At 39.9% G+C, this 20,376-nt stretch overlaps 1 protein-coding gene across 1 annotated transcript in view; it reads right to left on the bottom strand.

The window, feature by feature from the left end:
- Positions 1–20,376, bottom strand: part of ZC3H12B (zinc finger CCCH-type containing 12B) — a 581,279-nt gene that overhangs the window by 83,634 nt on the left and 477,269 nt on the right. The window contains exon 4 of the mRNA XM_053580125.1: positions 281–407. The gene's annotated coding sequence lies outside the window, so the exon portion shown is untranslated. The remainder of the gene's footprint in view (positions 1–280; positions 408–20,376) is intronic.

Below are 20,376 nucleotides of genomic sequence, written 5' to 3'. Positions count from 1 at the left end.
CTGGACGGGAGCCTCTGTGGAAAGCAGGCTTCAGTCATCCATCTTGTCTCCTCCCTCACTTGGTGCTTTTCTTAATGAAGATATGACTAGACCTGTGATTATATGTAAATTCCTGGGTTAGAGACAATGGTTTGGCTGGATGATCAGGGAAATATAAACAATATAATGGGGAAACTGTTGACAAAATAAATGTAGGGAGGAGATATGTGGATAGAATTCTCTGAATGGTCAAAAACATGAAGATATTTGTGTCCCATGTGAATGCTTACCAAAGTGTTACCTTATCAGAGCAAGATTTTAATAATCAAATGGATAGGATGACTCCTTTTGTAGATACAGTCAGCCATTTCCCCCAGGCATCCAGACATCCTCTCATTGTCCAGTGGGCTCATAAACAAAGTAGATGTCTGTGAAAGGAAGGAGATTATTTATTGTCTCAGCATGGGCTCAGCATGGACTTCCATTCACCCTGGCCAACCTGGTTGAAGCCACAACTGAGTACCCAATCTGCTATCAACAAAAACTGACACTAAGCTCCTGATATGGCATTTCCAGGGTGATCAGCCATTTATCTGGTGGCAGGTTGATTATGTTAGACCACTTTCATCATGGAAAAGGCATTTTGTCCTTTCTGGAATAAATATTCTGAATATGAACTTGCTTCCATGCATTCAATGCTTCTGCAAAAACTACCATCTGTGGACTTCTATAATCCCTTCCACACTGCATTGCTTGTGATCAAAGAACCCATTTCTCTCTCTCTCTCTCTCTCTCACACACACACACACTAAACACACACACACACACTCACACCCATACCCCTCAAAATATGCAGTACTATCAGCTGATGCTCACAGAATTCACTGTTTTATCCACGTTCCCTACCTTCTTGAAGTATCTGACTTAATAGATCAGAGTGATGGTTTTGAAGACAGTTAAAGTGCTAGCTAAGTGGCAATAAAGACACACCTCAGAAATATTGCAAAAATCACAATAAAGTAAGTTAAACTTTTTTTCCAGTTTATACAAAAGTTATGTTTATACTATACTGTAGTCTGCCCAGTTTGAAATAGTCTTTTATATAAAAAAGTACATACTTTAATATAAAAAATACTTCATTGGTAAAAAGTGCCAATAATTATTTGAACCTTCAGTAAGTTATAATGTTCTTGCTGGAGAATCTTAGTTCATTGTTGATGGCTGCTGACTGATCAAGGTGCTGGCAGCTAAAGATTGGAGTAGCTTTAGCAATTTCTTTCTTTCTTTCTTTCTTTCTTTCTTTCTTTCTTTCTTTCTTTCTTTCTTTCTTTCTTTCCTTTCTTTCCTTTCCTTTCTTTCTTTCCTTTCTTTCTTTCCTTTCTTTCTTTCCTTTCTTTCTTTCCTTTCTTTCTTTCCTTTCTTTCTTTCCTTTCTTTCTTTCCTTTCTTTCTTTCCTTTCTTTCTTTCCTTTCTTTCTTTCCTTTCTTTCTTTCCTTCTTTCTTTTCTTTCCTTTCTTTCTTTCCTTTCTTTCTTTCCTTTCTTTCTTTCCTTTCTTTCTTTCCTTTCTTTCTTTCCTTTCTTTCTTTCCTTTCTTTCTTTCCTTTCTTTCTTTCCTTTCTTTCTTTCCTTTCTTTCTTTCCTTTCTTTCTTTCCTTTCTTTCTTTCCTTTCTTTCTTTCCTTTCTTTCTTTCCTTTCTTTCTTTCCTTTCTTTCTTTCCTTTCTTTCTTTCCTTTCTTTCTTTCCTTTCTTTCTTTCCTTTCTTTCTTTCTTTCTTTCTTTCCTTTCTTTCCTTTCTTTCTTTCTTTCTTTCTTTCTTTCTTTCTTTCTTTCTTTCTTTCTTTCTTTCTTTCTTTCTTTTCTTTCTTTCCAGAGCCTCAAGCTGTCACCCTGGGTAGAGTGTCATGGCATCACAGCTCAAAGCAACCTCCAACTCCTGGGCTCAAGCGATTCTCCTGCCTCTGCCTCCCAAATGGCTGGGACCACAGGTGCTGCCACAATGCCCTGCCAATTTTTTCTTGCAGCCGTCATTGTTGTTTGGCAGGCCTGGGCTGGATTCAAATCTGCCAGTTCAGGTGTATATGTCTGGTGCCTTAGCTGCTTGAGCCACAGGCGCTGAGCCTAGCAATTTCTTAAAATAAGGCAATGATAAGTTTGCTACAGGGATTGATTTTTCCTTAGACAAAAGATTTCTCTGTAGCATAAAATACTGTTGGACAACATTTAAACCACAGTATAACTTTTTTCAAAACTGGAGTCAATCCTCTCAAGTAATGCTTATTACTTTATCAACTAAGTTTATATAATATTCTAATCTCTTTTATCATTTCAATATTGTTCACAGAATTTTCACCGTGAGTATATTCCATCTCAAGAACCACTTTTGGGGCAGAGGCAAGATGGCCAACTGAAGCCAGCTTTCCACAGAGGCTCCTGTCCAGAAGGAGAGTTAAAGGACAGAAGTTTAGTAAGTAATCTGATGGTTTGGAGCTGAGCCAAGAAAGAACGTTGAAAAATGCACAACAACCCTACTGAGGCGAACTGCGACCCCAAGGAAATAAACAAAAGGTACAAAATCCATTGCCAAGCAGACAAGAGCCCCCTCCCCCATGAGAACGGCTCGCAGTATACTTTCTACAAATAAGTGATCAGAGTTCTGATATCCTCCTATTTTATCCCATGGGAGAGACCCATTAAAAACCAGAACTTCTTCCCCAGAAAGGACCCACTGGTGTGCCATGGCACTCTCCCACCAGGCATAAAACTGCATATATTCTCTACCTGCAACACTGAACTCCCAGCACTTGCCTCCACTCTCACCCTGAGGTCTGAAAGCCTGTCCCTCATGGAGTCCAGATTCTTGGCCATTTTTATTGAGAGATGTGCACAAGATGTGGGCTGTTGCAGGTCTGTGCTGATTCTGTGGCACCGGGGTAAAGAAAGGACTGTGGACTTAGGAAGCCATATGGGAGAGGGAGAAGTGGTGCCCTGCACCACAGAGCAGCAGCAGCAGTGGCAGGAGCAATAGGGCTCACAACCCTGGCGATATTTTGGAGAGACACTCCCTGACTCTCTTTTCAACCAGAGAAAGCCAGGCCTGTACTCCAGTGATAGCCACTGGTGGAACAGATCTGGGATGGAAATGCAAGCCCCATGAGTAAAAGGAATGCCTGAGGCAGTACCTGCCCAGCTTGGGAGCAGTGGGGACAGGGACTAGAATATGTGCATGCAGAGATGGCATGCTCCCAGGGCAGGGCTGAGTCAGAAGTGCTGCTTTAGTGAGCCTAAGAAGCACATGGCCCCCAGGGGAACATAGATGAGACAAAAGCAGGTGGGACAACAGCACCAGCACAGGGAAAGGCAGGAACTGAGAGCTGAGTGTGAGCTCTAACCATACTCACCACAACACAGAGTGCAGCAGAGACAGAGATGCCAACTCCATGAGAATTGGCACAATGACAGTGGCATAGTCACAGTTTCTGTGAATTCAAACAGTGCTTGGCCTGAAGGGGACTATAGCTTAGACAGAAATGCAAATTCCGTGATTTATAAGTGACAACATCATCAATCTGAGACAGGGCTGGAAGTGAGTGAATTGCCCCAGCTTCCATTGAGCACCTGAGGTTGTCAGGCATCAGCTCCCCCTGCAGGCTGGTGGCAGAGTGTGGCCATCTTGCTGAAGTGAGATAGAGCTCCCTGTGACTCAGCCAGGCACAAACCCCTACAGCATCTGCTTATTGGAGGGAACTGGGTCACAGCGCTGCAGGGTTAACAGTGACTGGGTGTTACAGAGGTGTAAGGTGTGGAATGAAGCATCAACCTTCTCAGACTAATTCATTTGCTGGGTGGGTCCTTCTGACTCCATGGAGCACTGGAGGAGTCATACTTGAGCTGCCAGCTGATCTCTGCTATCTAGTTGCTGGAGACTTTGGAACTCTCTAACTTGAGACTGGGTACTGATTGGGATAATTGATTTGGAACTCTTGACCTGAGCCAATCACCTGATGACTATCCAAAATGGTACCCTGTGTGTATGGTTGTGGGAAGGTTTGATTTTCCTTTTCCAGTTGTTGACCGTGGTGGGCAGGGTGACTTAGTTGCTGGTATTTCAACACAGCTGAGGCTTCAACCCAGAGTTACTGATTCACTAGCATTGGACAGAAACCAGCTGAAAACAAGACAGAGCCACTTATCCCCAATGCACTAAGCAGGTCCCCAGTGTCTCAGGTCGTAACACTGGACAGGTCCCTTGCAAAGCTCTAGGAGAAAAGGTATAGACATCAGTCCCAGCTCTTGGACAAAGCGCTGGTCAATCCCTATTACAGGAGTCCCCAACACAACTTCACCTTATCTGCTCATCTAGCCAAATGGTGTAAAATAGGCATGAAGCAGAATGAGCAGAAAAATTCTGGCAACATGAATAATCAGAGTAGAACAACTCCCCCAAGGAATGACATGGTGGACACACCAGAAGATCACATTCATAAACAAATGGATGAGATGTCAGAAATCGAATTCAGAATTTGGATTGCAAATAAGATTAACAGAATAGAGGTAAAGTTGAAATTAGAAATTCAAGGAGCATTTCAAAAGTTGTCTCAAGAACTCAATGAATTCAAAGAAAAAAATCAGCAAAGGTTTTGACACATTGAGATAAGGAGTTGCAACCCTCAAAGATCTGAAAAATACAGTAGAAACCCTCAGTAACAAAACTGAGCAGCAGAATAAAGGATTTCTGACATTGAAGACAAAGCTTTTGAATGCTCCAAAATGCTCAAACAGGAAGAGAAGTGGAGAACAAAAATGAATCATTCTCTTAGCGATCTCTGGGATAATTTGAAGAAAAACTAATATTCACCTTATAGGAATTCCTGAAGGTGAAGAGGTTTCTTAGAAAGGCCCAGATGCTCTACTCCACGAGATAATCAAGGAGAACTTCCCAGACATGACAAGAGATTCTAAAATTAAGATAGCAGACAGTTTCAGAACCCTAGCATGACTCAACGCAAATAAGGCATCTCCAAGACACAATATAATTAACTTCATTAAAGTTAATATAAAGGAGAAAATTCTGAAAGCAGCCAGACATAAGAAAACCTAAACCTACAAGGGGAAGAATATTAGAATGACTGCAGATATCTCTGCTGAAACATATCAAGCTATAAGAGGGTAGTCATTGACTTTTCATCTCCTAAAACAAAATAACTTTCAACCCAGGATCCTGTATTCAGCTAAACTTAATTTCATTTATGATGGAGAAATTAAATACTTTAATGACATTCACAGGTTGAAGAAATTTTCCATAACTAAACAAGCTCTCCAGGATATTCTCAGACCTATTCTTCATAATGAACAGCACCATCCTTCACCACCAAAGTAAAGTCACTCAGAAACCTTTGATCAAATTCCAACTTCCACAGTGGTGAAAGGATTAAAAATGTCCACTGGACTTTGAAAAAACTTGAAACCCAAAATTCTACCAGGCTTATCAATATTCTGAATTAATATGAATGGCTTAAATTGTCCTCTAAAGAGGCACAAGTTGACTAATGGGATACAAAAACTCAGGCCAGATATCTACTGCATACAAGAATCTCATCTTACCTTCAAAGAAAAATATAAACTAAGGGTAAAGGGGTGGTCATCTATATTTCAGGCAAATGGAAATCAGAAAAAATCAGGTGTTGCAATTTTATTTGCAGATACAATATGCTTTAAACCAACAAAAGTAAGGAAATATAAGAATGGTCAGTTTGTATTTGTTAAGGATAACACTCAACATGATGATATTCCATTTATTAACATTTATACACCCAACCAGAATGTGCCTCAATCTATAAGGGAGACTGTAACAGACAGGAGCAACTTGATTTCCTCAAGCACCACAATAGTTGGAGTTTTTAAAACTCCCTTGGCACTGGTGTATAGATCCTCTAGTAAGAAACTAAGAAAATAAATTCTAGATTTAAACTTAACCATCTAACAATTGGATTTAACAGACATCTACAGAACATTTCATACTTATAAAATTGAATACACATTCTCCTCATCAGCCCATGGAATATCCTCCAAAATTGATCACATCTTAGGTCACAAGTATAACCTCAGCAAATTTAAAATAATCTAAATTATTCTTTGTATTTTCTTGGTCCATCATGAAATAAAAGTTGAACTCAGTAACAACAGGAACCTGCATACACATACAAAAACATGGAAACTAAATAACCTTATGCTGAATGATAGCTGGGGCATAGATGAGATTAAGAAGGAAATTTCCAAATTTTTGAAACAAAATGATAATGAAGACATGAATTACCAGAACCTCTGGGATACTGCAAAGGCAGTCCTAAGAGGGAAATTTATAGCACTGTAAACCTTCCTCAAGAGAATGGAAAAAGAGGAAGTTAACAACTTAATGCCACATCTCAAGAAATTGGAAAAGGAAAAACATTCCAATTCTAAACCCAGCAGAAGAAAAGAAAAAAACAAAACAAAATTAGAGCAGAATTAAATGAAATTGTAAACAAAAGGATTATACAACAGACCAACCAAAAAGTTGGTTTCTTGTAAAGGTCAATAAAATAGATAGACCTTTGGCTAACCAAACCAGGAAAAAAAATAGTAAAATCTCTAATTTCATCAATCAGAAATGGCAACGAGGAAATAACAACAGACTCTTCAGAAATTAAAAAAAATCTTAATGAATATTACAAGAAACTCTATTCTCAGAAATGTGAAAAATTTGAAGGAAATAGACCAATACTTGGAAGCATGCAACCTTCCTAGACTTAGCCAGAATGAAGTGAAAATGTTGAACAGACCTATATCAAATTCTTAAATAGCATAAAGTATACAAAATCTAAAAAGAAAAGTTCGGGACCAGATGGATTCACATCAGAATTCTACCAAACTTTTAAAGAGGAACTAGTACCTATATTATTTAATCTTTTTCAAAATATACGAACGAAGGAATGCTACCCAACACATTCTATGAAGCAAACATCACCTTGATTCCCAAACCAGGAAAAGACCCAGTAAGAAAAGAAAATTATAGACCAATATCACTATTGATTACTGATGCAAAAATATTCAACAATATACTAGCAAACAGAATCCAGCAACACATCAAACAAATTATACACCATGACTAAGTTGGTTTTCTCCCAGGTTCTCAAGGTTGGTTCAATATATGTAAATTTATAAATATAATTCATCACACAAAAAAAATAAAAACAAGGACCACATGATTCTCTCAATTGATGCAGAAAAAGCTTTTGATAATATCCAGCATCCTTTCATGATCAGAACACTTAAGAAAATTGGTATAGAAGTGATATTTCTTAAACTAATAGAGGTCATCAACAGCACACCCATACCAATATAGTATTGAATGGAGTCAAATTAAAATAATTTTCACTCAGATTTGGAACCAGGCAAGGTTTCCCACTGTCTCCACTGCTTTTCGACATTGTAATGGAATGGAATTCTTAGCCATCACAATTAGGCAAGAAAATGTGATCAAAGGTATCTATATAGGGTCAGAGGAGATCAAACTTTCACTCTTCACAGAAGATATAATTGTATATCTGGAAAACAGCAGGGAATCTACTATAAAACTCCTAGAAGTGATCAAGGAATACAGCAGCATCTCAGGTTACAAAATCAATACTCATTACTCTGTAGCCTTTATATATACCAACAATAGTCAAGCTGAAAAAACAATCAAGGACTCTATTCCTTTCACAGGAGTGCCAGAGAAGATGAAATATTAGGGAGTTACCTAACAAAGGACGTGAAAGATCTCTATAAAGAGACTATAAGAAAAGAAATAGCTGAAGATGTTAACAATTGGAAAAACATACTATGCTCATGGTTGGGAAGAATCATAACTGTTAAAATGTCCATATTACTCAAAGCAATGTACAATTTTAATGCAATCCTTATTAAAGCTCCATTGTCATACTTTAAAGATCTTGAAAGAATAATACTTCATTTTATGTGGAATCAGAAAAAAACTGGAATAGCCAAGACATTACTCAGAAATAAAAACAAAGCAGGAGGAATCACGCTACCAGACCTCAGATTATACTATAAATCCATAGTGATCAAAACTGCATGGTACTTGTACAAAAACAGAGAGGTAGATGTATGGAACATAATAGAGAACCAAGAGATGAACCCAGCTACTTACTGTTATTTGATCTTTGATAAGCCAATTAAAAACATTCAGTTGGGGAAAATATTCCCTATTTAACAATGGTGGTCCTAGGTGAAATGGCTGGCAACCTGTAGAAGACTGAAACTTGACCCACATCTTTCACCATTAACTAAGATAGACTATCACTCAATTAAAGATTTAAACTTAAGACATGAAACTATAGGAGGGCGGAGCATGATGGCAGACAGTAAAGACATGTAGCCCACCTCTCCCAAGCCACCAGGTGAGAGGAAAGGCGGTGTGGACCTTCCCTGTGTGTGGATTATTGCAGTGGACAGACAGTGGAGACGCCCAGCAAACTGGCGGTTTGCTATATGAGAGGTAATTTAAAATCACAGACTCTGTTGTAAAGATCCTTCACTCTCGGCCATGCCGGCCAGCAGGCCCCTCCCCCACGGAGGTCAGCAGCTTGTAAATGCTGACAAAACCCAATAGACAAGTAATTAATCCTGAACTGAGGGAGGCATCCGAAAGGAGAGCCACTCAAAACCACAGGGAGCTGGGCAAACTGTTGGACAATTGAAGGGAAGGGATCCTGCCTGGGAAACAGACATTTTGAACTACCCGAAAGGGTGGGCACCTTTCCCCCAGGTGTTGGAGGGGGCTGGCGGATCAGGCTGCGCAGCGAACTGGAGGATGCCCATCCAAAACTCTGAACCATAAAACTCAGAATAAATCCCCCGAGGGCTCCAACCATGGGAACCGGCTTGAAGCCTAGGACCCGGCTGTGGCTTCTGGAGCCGCGAAGCTACTGAAGCCGCGGACTGGCTTTGGCTGCTGAAGCCCCGGGAACCAGCTACAGGAGATACCACGCGAACTCAACACCACTCGCCTTATGGCCGATTGCAGTCGCCACTTTGTGGGGGAACCTGGGAACAGAGTGGAGGGACTTAGGAAGCGTGGACACCTGCACTGAGTGGGAAGGTCGGTCACAAGTGCTGTCCGGAAAAGAACAGCCGAGCTTCCACAATTCTTAGGCAACAAACTTTTACGGAAACTCCAAAATGGCGATCGGCCATGAAAGGTGGTTACCATGGTAACGGTATAAACTGTAAACGAGGTATAAGTCTCGAAACCACTCACAGCGCCACCTGGTGTCCAGAAAGTATATTGCAATATGAATATATTCCTACGAAAGTTGATCCCTACAGCAGACATATAAATATTTATAGGTATATTTCTACCAGTTGAAGAATATTTTTGCAGTTGTGCCTTTTTTTTGTTTTGTTTTGTTTTGTTTTTTGTTTTCGTGTTTTTTTTTTTTTGCTGTTGTTTTCTTTTTGTCTGATTTTTCCTCACCATTTTCTTAGAGGAGATTTCGATAATTTTTTATTATTACATTTTATATAGATATATTTTTTTCTATGTCTTCTAATTTTAATTTCTTCTTTCTTCTCACTTAACATGCTTCTAACACCAGTTTGTTCTCTCTTTTTTTCTCCTTCTTTCAACTATTTTACAATTGTCACTATTTTTATTGCGGTGCTTCTTATATTGCTATTGTCATGGCTACTGCTTGTATGTTTATGTGTTTCCGTCTGTCTCTGTATCTATGGGCCCATGTGCCTGGTAACCATTGTATCTGTTTATTTGTTCATTTGGTCTCAATGAGCTTGGTGTTACGACCTGCAACCCTGAGCTCCTAACACCCCCCTCCACTCTCACTCCGTGATCTGGACATCTGCCCCCTCAGGAGTCCAGATTCTTGGGTGATCTCTCAAGAGGTGTAGACAGGACCTGGACTGCAGCTGGCCAGTGCTGACTCTGTAGCAAAGGAGCGAGAAGATGACGGTCGGCTGAGAGGGAACTACACTGGAGCGGTGGTGCCCCGAGGTGCAGAGCAACAGCCGTCTTCAGCAATAACAAGGCCCACCCCCACATACCCCATAGCCTCTCCTCCTGTCTTCCTGGGCAACCAGATGAGGCTGAGCATCTTCTCAGATGGCAACCACCATGGAACAGACCTGGCACTGAAACACAGGCCCCGTGAGTAAAGGGTTTTCCTGAGACGGTACCCACCTGGGTGGAACACGGGGACTAGAAAACACACCTGCAGAGCTGGGAAACTCCTAGGGTGGGGCTGATCCAGAGAACCGCTCTACTGAGCCTAAGACGCACCTGGCCCTTAGGGGATCACCAGCCTATAGACAAAGGAGGCCAAGAGGCTACAGCCAACAACTGACCGTGCTGCAAATACAAACCCACAGGACTAAAGACAGGGCCTGAGACACAGGTTCTGGGAACTCAAATCAGCCTCTCCTCTGCAGAGGAATCTGGCAAGGTCAGAAAGAAACTCCCACAGGGTTGTTCCCTTCACCCAGTAACATAAAGTAAGGGTGGGGCTGGAACTGAGTGAACACCTCCAGCCTCCATCAAGTGCCCGAGATTTACAGGCCACACCACTCCCTGCTGGATAAAGACAGATAATAGTGGCCTAGTCGAGCAGACACAGACTACCCTGTGACTTAGGCAGGTGCAAAACCCTGGAGTATCTGCTTACTGCAGAGAACTGACTGGGTCACAGCCCTGTGGGGCTAGCAGAGACTGGGTGTGACAGAGCTGCAAGGTGGGGAAGGAGGCATCAATCTCCCTAGAATGATCTATTTACTGGTGGCTCTTCCTGACTCCATGCAGCACTGGAGCAAGCCATTTTAAAGCAGTCACCAGACCCCTGTGATCCAGTTCCCAGGGACCTCTTGAACTCTCTCACCTGAGGCAGCTGCTGACTGAGACAATTGACTTGGGCCTTTTGAACTGAGTCACTCACCTGTGGACTACCCAGGTGGTGCCCTGGGTGTGTGGTTGTAGGAAGGTTTGATTTTCCTTTTCCATTTGTTGCCTGTGGTGGGTGGGGTGACTTAATTGCTGGTATTTCTCCACAGCTGAGACTTCAACCCAGAGTAACTTTTTCACTAGGGTCACATAGAAACCAGCTGAAAACAAATCAGAACCACTTAGCCCCTCTACACCAAACAGGGCCCCAGTTTCTCAGGCCAAAGCACTGTATGGGTCCTCGACAAAACACCAGAGGAAAATCAAAAGGAGTAAAACAATCATGGGGCGGAATCAGTGGAAAAACTCTGGTAACATGAATAACCAGAATAGATCAACCCCCCCCCAAGGAAAGATACGGCAGATGTAATTGAAGATCCCATTCACAAACAACTGGCTGAGATGTCAGAAATCGAATTCAGAATTTGGATGGCAAACAAGATTAACAAAATGGAATTAGGAATTTGTGGAGAAATTCAAGAGCTGTCTCAAGAATTTAACGAATTTAAAGGCAAAACCACGAAAGATTTAGACACACTGAAACAGGCATTTGCAGCCCTCAAAGATATGAAAAATACAGTGGAATCCCTTAGCAACAAAATGGACCAATCAGAGGAAAGGATCTCCGATATCGAAGATAAAGCCTTTGAACGCTCCCAAACTCTCAAGGAGGAAGAGAAATGGAGAGCAAAAATGGATCACTCACTCAGAGAGCTCTGGGATAACTCGAAGAAGGCAAATATCCATCTCATAGGAATTCCTGAAACAGATGAAGTGGCCTCACTGGGCGCAGATGCCCTTCTGCATGAAATTATGAAAGAGAATTTTCCAAACATGCCTAAAGAACCTGAAATTCAGATAGAAGATAGATTCAGAACCCCAGCATGACTCAACCCCAATAAGACATCCCCCAGGCATATCATAATTAACTTCACTAAAGTTAATATGAAGGAGAAAATTCTCAAAGTGGCCAGGCTAAAGAAATCTATTACCTTCAAAGGGAAGAACATTTCAGCTGATCTCTCTGCTTAAACTTTTCAAGCCAGAAGAGGGTGGTCATCAACATTTAATCTCCTCAAGCAAAATAACTTTCAACCCCGGATCTTGTACCCAGCTAAACTGAGTTTCATTTACAAAGGAGAAATTAAATACTTTAATGACATACATATGCTAAAGAAATTTGCCATAACCAAACAAGCTCTTCAGGATATTCTCAGACCTATCCTCCATAATAACCAACCCAATCATCTACTACAAAAGTAAACTCACTCAGAAACTTCTGATCAAACTCCAACTTCCATAATGGCAAAAGGATTAAAAATGCCCACTGGACCTTCAAAAAACTCAATACCCCAAATTTCACCAAACTTATCAATGCTCTCCATTAATGTGAATGGCTTAAACTGCCCTCTAAAGAGACATAGGTTTGCTGACTGGATACAAAAACTCAGGCCAGACATTTGTTGCATACAAGAGTCACATCTTAACTTAAAAGACAAATACAGACTCAGGGTGAAAGGATGGTCATCCATATTTCAGGCAAATTGTAACCAGAAAAAAGCAGGAGTTGCAATTTTATTTGCGGAAACAATAGGCTTTTAACCAACAAAAGTAAGGAAGGACAAAAATGGTCACTTCATATTTGTTAAGGGTAAGACTCAATATGATGAGATTTCAATTATTAATATCTATGCACCCAACCAGAATGCACCTCAATTTATAAGAGAAACTCTAACAGACATGAGCAACTTGATTTCCTCCAACTCTATAATAGTCGGATATTTTAACACTCCTTTGGCAGTGATGGATTGATCCTCCAACAAAAAGCTAAGTAAACAAATTCTAGATTCAAATATAACCATCCAGCATTTAGATTTAGCAGACATCTAGAGAACATTTCATCCCAACAAAACTGAATACACATACTTCTCATCAGACCACGGAACTTACTCCAGAATCGATCACATCTTAGGTCACAAGTCTAACCTCAGCAAATTTAAAGGAATAGAAATTATTCCATGCATCTTCTCAGACCATCATGGAATAAAACTTGAGATGAGTAACAACAGGAATCTGCATACACATACAAAAACATGGAAGTTAAATAAACTTATGCTGAATGATAGCTGGGTCAGAGATGAGATCAAGAAGGAAATTGCCAAATTTCTGGAACAAAACGACAATGAAGACACGACATATCAGAACCTCTGGGACATAGCAAAGGCTGCCCATTGTCTCCATTGCTCTTTAACATTGTAATGGAAGTTTTAACCACCGCAATTAGGGAAGAAAAGGCGATCAAGGGTATCCACATAGGGTCAGAATAGATCAAACTTTCGCTCTTCGCAGATGATATGATTGTATATCTAGAAAATACTAGGGACTCTACTACAAAACACTTAGAAGTGATTAAGAAATACAGCAGTGTCTCAGGTTACAAAATCAACATTCATAAATCAGTAGCCTTTATATATACCAACGATAGTCAAGTTGAAAAAACAATTAAGGACTCTATCCCTTTCACAGTAGTGCCAAAGAAGATGAAATACTTGGGAGTTTATCTAACAAAGGACGTGAAAGATCTGTATAAGAAGAACTATGAAACTCTAAGAAAAGAGATAGCAGAGAATGTTAACAAATGGAAAAATATACCATGCTCATGGTTGGGAAGAATCAACATTATTAAAATGTCCATACTACCCAAAGCAATATATAATTTCAACACAATCCCCATTAAAGCTCCACTGTTATACTTTAACAATCTTGAAAAAATAATACTTCGTTTTATATGGAATCAGAGAAAACCTCGAATAGCCAAGACATTACTCAAAAATAAAAACAAAGCAAGAGGAATCACGCTACCAGACCTCAGACTATACTAGAAATCGATAGTGATCAAAACAGCATGTTACTGGCAGAAAAACAGAGAAGTAGATGTCTGGAACAGAATAGAGAACCAAGAGATGGATCCAGCTACTTGCCATTATTTAATCTTTGACAAGCCAATTAAAAGCATTCAGTGGGGAAAAGATTCCCTATTTAACAAATGGTGCTGTGTGAACTGGCTGGCAACCTGTAGAAGACTGAAACTGGACCCACACCTCTCACCATTAACCAAGATAGACTCACTGGATTAAAGATTTAAACTTAAGACATGAAACTATAAAAATACTAGAAGAGAGTGTAGGGAAAACCCTTGAAGAAATTGGGTTGGGCGAGTTTTTTATGAGAAGGACCCCCCGGGCAATTGAAACTGCTTCAAAAATACACTATTGTGACTTGATCAAACCAAAAAGCTTCTGCACAGCCAAGAACACAGTAAGTAAAGCCAACAAACAGCCCTCAGAATGGGAGAAGATATTTGCAGGTTATGTCTCCAACAAAGGTTTAATAACCAGAATCCACAGAGAACTCAAACGCATTAGCAAGAAAAGAACAAGGGATCCAATCACAGGCTGGGCAAGGGACTTGAAGAGATACTTCTCTGAAGAAGACAGGTGCACAGCCTTCAGACATATGAAAAAATGCTCATCATCTTTAATCATCAGAGAAATGCAAATCAAAACTACTTTGAGATATCATCTAACTCCAGTGAAACTAGCCTATATCACAAAATCCCAAGACCAGAGATGTTGGCGTGGATGTGGAGAAAAGGGAACACTTTTGCACTGCTGGTGGGAATGCAGATTAATACATTCCTTTTGGAAAGAGAGATGGAGAACACTTAGAGATCTAAAAATAGATCTGCCATTCAATCCTGTAATCCCCCTACTGGGCATATACCCAGAAGACCAAAAATCACACCATAACAAAGATATTTGTATCAGAATATTTATTGCAGCCCTATTCATAATTGCTAAGTCATGGAAAAAGCCCAAGTGCCCATCGATCCATGAATGGATTAATAAATTGTGGTATATGTACACCATGGAATATTATGCAGCCTTAGAGAAAGATGGAGACTTTACCTCTTTCATGTTTACATGGATGGAGCTGGAACATATTCTTCTTAGTAAAGTGTCTCAAGAATGGAAGAAAAAGTACCCAATGTACTCACCCTTATTATGAAACTAATGTAGGACCTTCACATGAAAGCTATAACCCAGTTACAACCTAAGAATAGGGAGAAAGAGGAAACAGAGGGGAGGGAGGGTGGAGGGAGGGGGATGGAGGGGGATTAAGGGGATTACACTTGCGTGCATCTTACAAAGGTATTTGTGAATCCTAGTAAATGTGGAATGTAAAGGTCTTAGCAAAATAACTAAGAAAATGCTACAAAAGCTATGTTAACTAATGTGATTAAAATGTGTCAAACGATCTATGAACCAAGTGTATGGTGCCCCACGATCATACTAATGTACACAGCTATGGTTTACTAAAAATAAATAAATAAATTAATTAATTAAAACAAAAACAAAAACAAAATAAAGACATGAAACTATAAAAATACTAGAAGAAAGTGCAGGGAAAACACTTGAAGAAATCTTCCTGGGCAAATATTTTATGAGGAATTCCCCCCCCCCCGGGCAATTGAAGCAACATCGAAAATACATTACTGGAATCTGATCAAACTAATATGCTTCTGCACAGCCAAGAACACAGTACATAAACCGAACAATCAGCCCTCAGAATGGGAGAAGATATTTCAGGTTATGTCCCTGAGAAAGGTTTAATAACCAGAATCCACAGAGAACTCGAACATATTAGAAGAAAAGAACAAGTGATCCTATCTCAGGCTGGGTAAGGGAGTTGAAGAGAAAGTTCTCTGAAGAATACAGGTGTACTACCAACAGATACCTGAAAAAATGCTCATCATCCTGGGTGGCACCTGTGGCTCAAAGGAGTAGGGCGCCAGCCCCATCTACCAAAGTTAGCGGGTTCAAACCCAGCCCTGGCAAAAAAAAAAAAAAAAAAAAAAAACTCATCATTCTTAATCAGCAGAGAAATGCAAATCAGAATCACTTTGAGATATCATCTAACCTCAGTAAGATTAGCCCACATCACAAAATCCCAAAACCAGAGATGTTGTCGTGGATGAGTAGAGAAGGGAACACTTCTACACTGTTGATGGGAATGGAAATAAAATGTTCCTTTTGGAAAGATGTTTAGAGGTCACTTAGTGATTTCATAATGGACCTGCTTTTATACTTCAAATCCTCTACTAGGTATATATCCAGGAGACTCAAAATCACTTTATAACAAAGATATTTGCACCAGAAGGTTTATTGCAGCCCAATTCATAATTGCTAAGTCATGGAAGAAGCCCAAGTGCCCATCGACCCATGAATGGATGACCAAATTGTGGTATATGTACACCATGGAATATTATGCAGCCTTAAAAAAGATGGACACTTTATCTCTTTCATTTTTACACGGATGGAGCTGAAACATATTCTTCTTGGCAAGGTATCTCAAGAATGGAAGAAAAAGTATCCAATGTACTCAGCCCTACTATAAAACCAATTTATGGCTTTCATATGAAAGCCACAACCCAACTGTAGCCGAGGAAGAAGGGGAAAGAGGAGAGGAAGGGGTGGGGGTAGGATGGGTGGAGGGAGGGTAATTGGTGGGACCACTCCTATGGTGCATTTTACAAGGGTACATGTTAAATTTATTAAGTATATAATATAAATGTCTTAACACAATAACTAAGAAATTGCAGTGAAGGCTATGTTAACCAGTTTGATGAAAATATCTCAAACGGTATATAGAACCAGAGTATGGTACCCCATGATTGCATTAATGTATACAGCTATGATTTAATAATAATAATAATTAAAAAGAACCACTTTGTTTGCTCATCCAGAAGAAGCAATTACTTATCTATTAAAGTTTTATCATGAGATTGCAGCAATTTATTCACAACTTTAGGTTCAACTTCTAATTCTGTTTCACTTGCTGTTTTACTATATCTGCAGAGATTTCCTCCACTGAAGTCTTGATCCCCTCAAAGTTATCCATAAGGGTTGGAGTCAACATCATTCCAATTTTTGTTAAGGTTAATATTTTTACCTCTTTCTATAAATCACAAAAGTTCCTAATGACCTCTACATTGGTGAATACTTTCCAGAAGTATTTAAACTTACTTTGCCTAGCTCTATCAGAGGAATCACTGTGTAAAGCAGCTATAGCTTTACAAAATGTATTTCTTTTCTTTCTTTCTTTTTTTTTTTTTTTGTAGAGACAGAGTCTCACTTTATGGCCCTCTGTAGAGTGCAGTGGCCTCACACAGCTCACAGCAACCTCCAACTCCTGGGCTTAAACGATTCTCTTGCCTCAGCCTCCCGAGCAGCTGGGACTACAGGCGCCCGCCATAACGCCTGGCTACAAAATGTATTTCTTAATTAATAAGACTTGAAAGTTGAAATTGCTCCTTAATTCATAAGCCGAAGAAGGGATGGTGCCTGAGTAAGCATAAAAATATTAATCTCCTTGTACATCTCCTTCAGAGCTCTAGGGTGACTAGGTACATTGTCAATGAGCCAGGATATTTAAAAAAATCTTTTTCTGCTCAGTAGATCTCAACAGTGGGATTAAAATACTAAGTAAACCATGTTGTGAAGAAATGCACTGTCATCCAGGCTACATGGCTCCATTCATACATCACATTCAAGGTATATTTAACATAATTCGTAAAGATCCTAGAATTTTCAGAATGGTAAGTGAGCATGTGCTTGAACTTACAGTTACCAGCTGCATTAGCCCTACCAAGAGAGTCTGCCCATCCTTAGATATTTTTCTTTCTTTCTTTTTTTTTTTTTTTTTGCAGTTTTGGTCGGGGCTAGGCTTGAACCCACCACCCCCAGTATATGGGGCCAGTGCCCTACTCCTTGAGCCACAGGCACTGCCCTGTTTTTTTTTTTAAGACAGAGTCTCACTCTGTCACTTGAGCTAGAGTACCATGGCATCAGCCTAGCTCACAGCAATCTCAAATTCCTATGTTCAAATGATCCTCCTCCCTTAGCCTCCTAAATAGCTGGGACTACCTGCATGCATCATAATTTCTGGCTAATTTTTTTATTTGTAGTAGAGATGGGGTCTTGCTCTTGCTAAGGGTGGTCTTGAACTCCTGACATCAAGGCATGTTCCTGCCTTAGCTTCCAAGAATGCTAGGATTACAGGTATGAGCCATTGAACCCAGCTGGTCCTTTGAAATTTTGAAGCCAGCATTGACTTTCTTCTCTAACTATGAATGTCCTAGTTGATAGCTTCCTCTAATAGAAGGCTATTTTGTCTATATGGAAAATCTGTTGTTTAGTGTATCTATTACCTTAGCCAGGTCTTCTGGGTAACTTGCCACAACTTCTCCATCAGCACCTGCTGCTTCATATTGTATGCTTTCATTATAAAGATGGTTTCTTTCCTTACATTTCATGGACCAACCTATGCTAGGCTCCAACATTTCTTCTACATCTTCCTCAGTTTCTCAGACTTCATAGAGTAGAAGAGAGTTAGGGCATTTTTTCAGATTAGGCTTTGACTTAAGGAATTGTTATGGCTGGATTGATCTCATATCCAGGCTTTCTCCCTTTCAGTAATAAGTCTGATTTTCTTTCTTAACATTTGTGTGTTCACTGGAATAGTAGTTTTAATTTATTCCAAGAAATTTTCCTTTGAATTCATGACTTGACTAACTGCTTGCACAAGAGGCCACGTTTTGGGCCTATCTCAGGTTTCAACATGCCTTCCTCATTAAACGTAATGATTTCTATTTTTTTTTATTTAATTAAAACATACTTTATTGTTTCATTTAAGCACTTAGCAAATTGTGTCTTTCTTCTGGTGGAGGATCTTGCCTCCATGGTGATGAATGCTCACTGATTAGGGTGGTAGTTGCTGAAGATTACGGTGGTTGTGGCAATTTATTTTTTAAAATTCTTTATTAAATCTTAACTGTGTACATTAATGCATTTATGAGGTACAATGTGCTGATTTGATATACAATGGGATTATATTAATTAGTTAGATGTAAACATTCCACTTTGATTTCTATCTTTTGATTTAAAGTGAGAGATATGCTGCTCTTCTTTTCACTTAAACATATGGAAGCCAAGTTAGGGTTGTTAATGAGTCCAAATTTAATACTGTTGTGTCTCAGGGTATATGGAGGAAAAAAGAATGGCCAGTCATGAAACTGTGAGAAAACACACAATATTTATCAAATAATTTTTCCATATTATATTGTTGAGGATTATGTTACCCCCTCAGAAATCATAATTGTAACATCAAACATCATTGATTACACATAACCATAACAAATATAATAATAATGAAAAATGTTAAAATGTTTTGAGAATTACTAAAATATGACATAAAGACACATGCTATTAGAGAGATGACACAAATAGACTTCCTCAATGCAGGGTTATCACAAATCTTCAAATTATAAAACTCCAATATCTTTGAAGCAAAATAAAGTGAAGAGCAATAAAACAAGGTATGCCTTAACCACATCTCACTGGCTTAAACAATAAAAATAGTCTCACAGGATAGAAAAAAAGTCTCATAGGATAGAAAAAAATAGTCTAAAGAATAGAAGTTCTAGATTAAATCATCAACAGGGATATTTTCTTTAAAAAATTAATATACAGAAGAGGAGCCTTCAAAATGGTAGACTAAAGACATCACCTAATTGGCTATGAGGTGATGCCACACCCTTTAATACAGTTCCTCATGTTGTGGTGACTCCCAACCATAAAATTATTTTTGTTGCTACTTCATGAAAAATAATTTTATTGTTTGGGGTCACCACAACCTGAGGCACTGTATTAAAGGGTCATGGCATTAGGAAGGTTTAGAAACACTGGCTAGAGCCTCTTCTATGTGGATTGTCCTCCCTAGAAACAACATTGTGATGGCACAGTGAGAGAGAATGAGATACTAGGAGCCAAGAAATATAAGATGGGTGGGAGGCCTGCACAGAAGGTGGGTTCAAGGAAGCGCTGCAACCCAAGGACAACCTACATGTAGAATCTTTGAGAGATTAAGTCCTCTGGAGATTCCCGTCCACACCCCTCAGAGCACCCTGTAGTGGTAGACTGGGGATCAGACTGAATTCTTGGAGGGTCTTTCCCTCTAAGCACGGAGTGTGGCATGAAACGAGGAGAAACTGAGGTCCCACAGTACTCTCATTTGCACGGAGGTCGGTCCCTTGTTGGAGGGTTGGAGAGAGTGCACTGTGCTTCTTTGGGATGGAACTGGAGGCTTGAGCCCAGGCACTCATGGGAGCGGAACCAGGTGGGTTTGCTCAATGGGTAGCCTGGTTGCTGGGCATCCTGCCATCCTAGAAGAGCTACAGGGGAGGAGAGGACAGTGCTGAAACTTTAGCTAGCTAGCATCCATTGGAACCCTGTTTGAGTACCATCCCAGGGTCCCAGACTGAATTGGCTTTGACTACCTGCTGGGCTC

Source organism: Nycticebus coucang, chromosome X, assembly GCF_027406575.1.
Source record: "Nycticebus coucang isolate mNycCou1 chromosome X, mNycCou1.pri, whole genome shotgun sequence".
NCBI lineage: Eukaryota > Metazoa > Chordata > Mammalia > Primates > Lorisidae > Nycticebus > Nycticebus coucang.
This window is presented reverse-complemented; position numbering and strand designations above follow the sequence as displayed.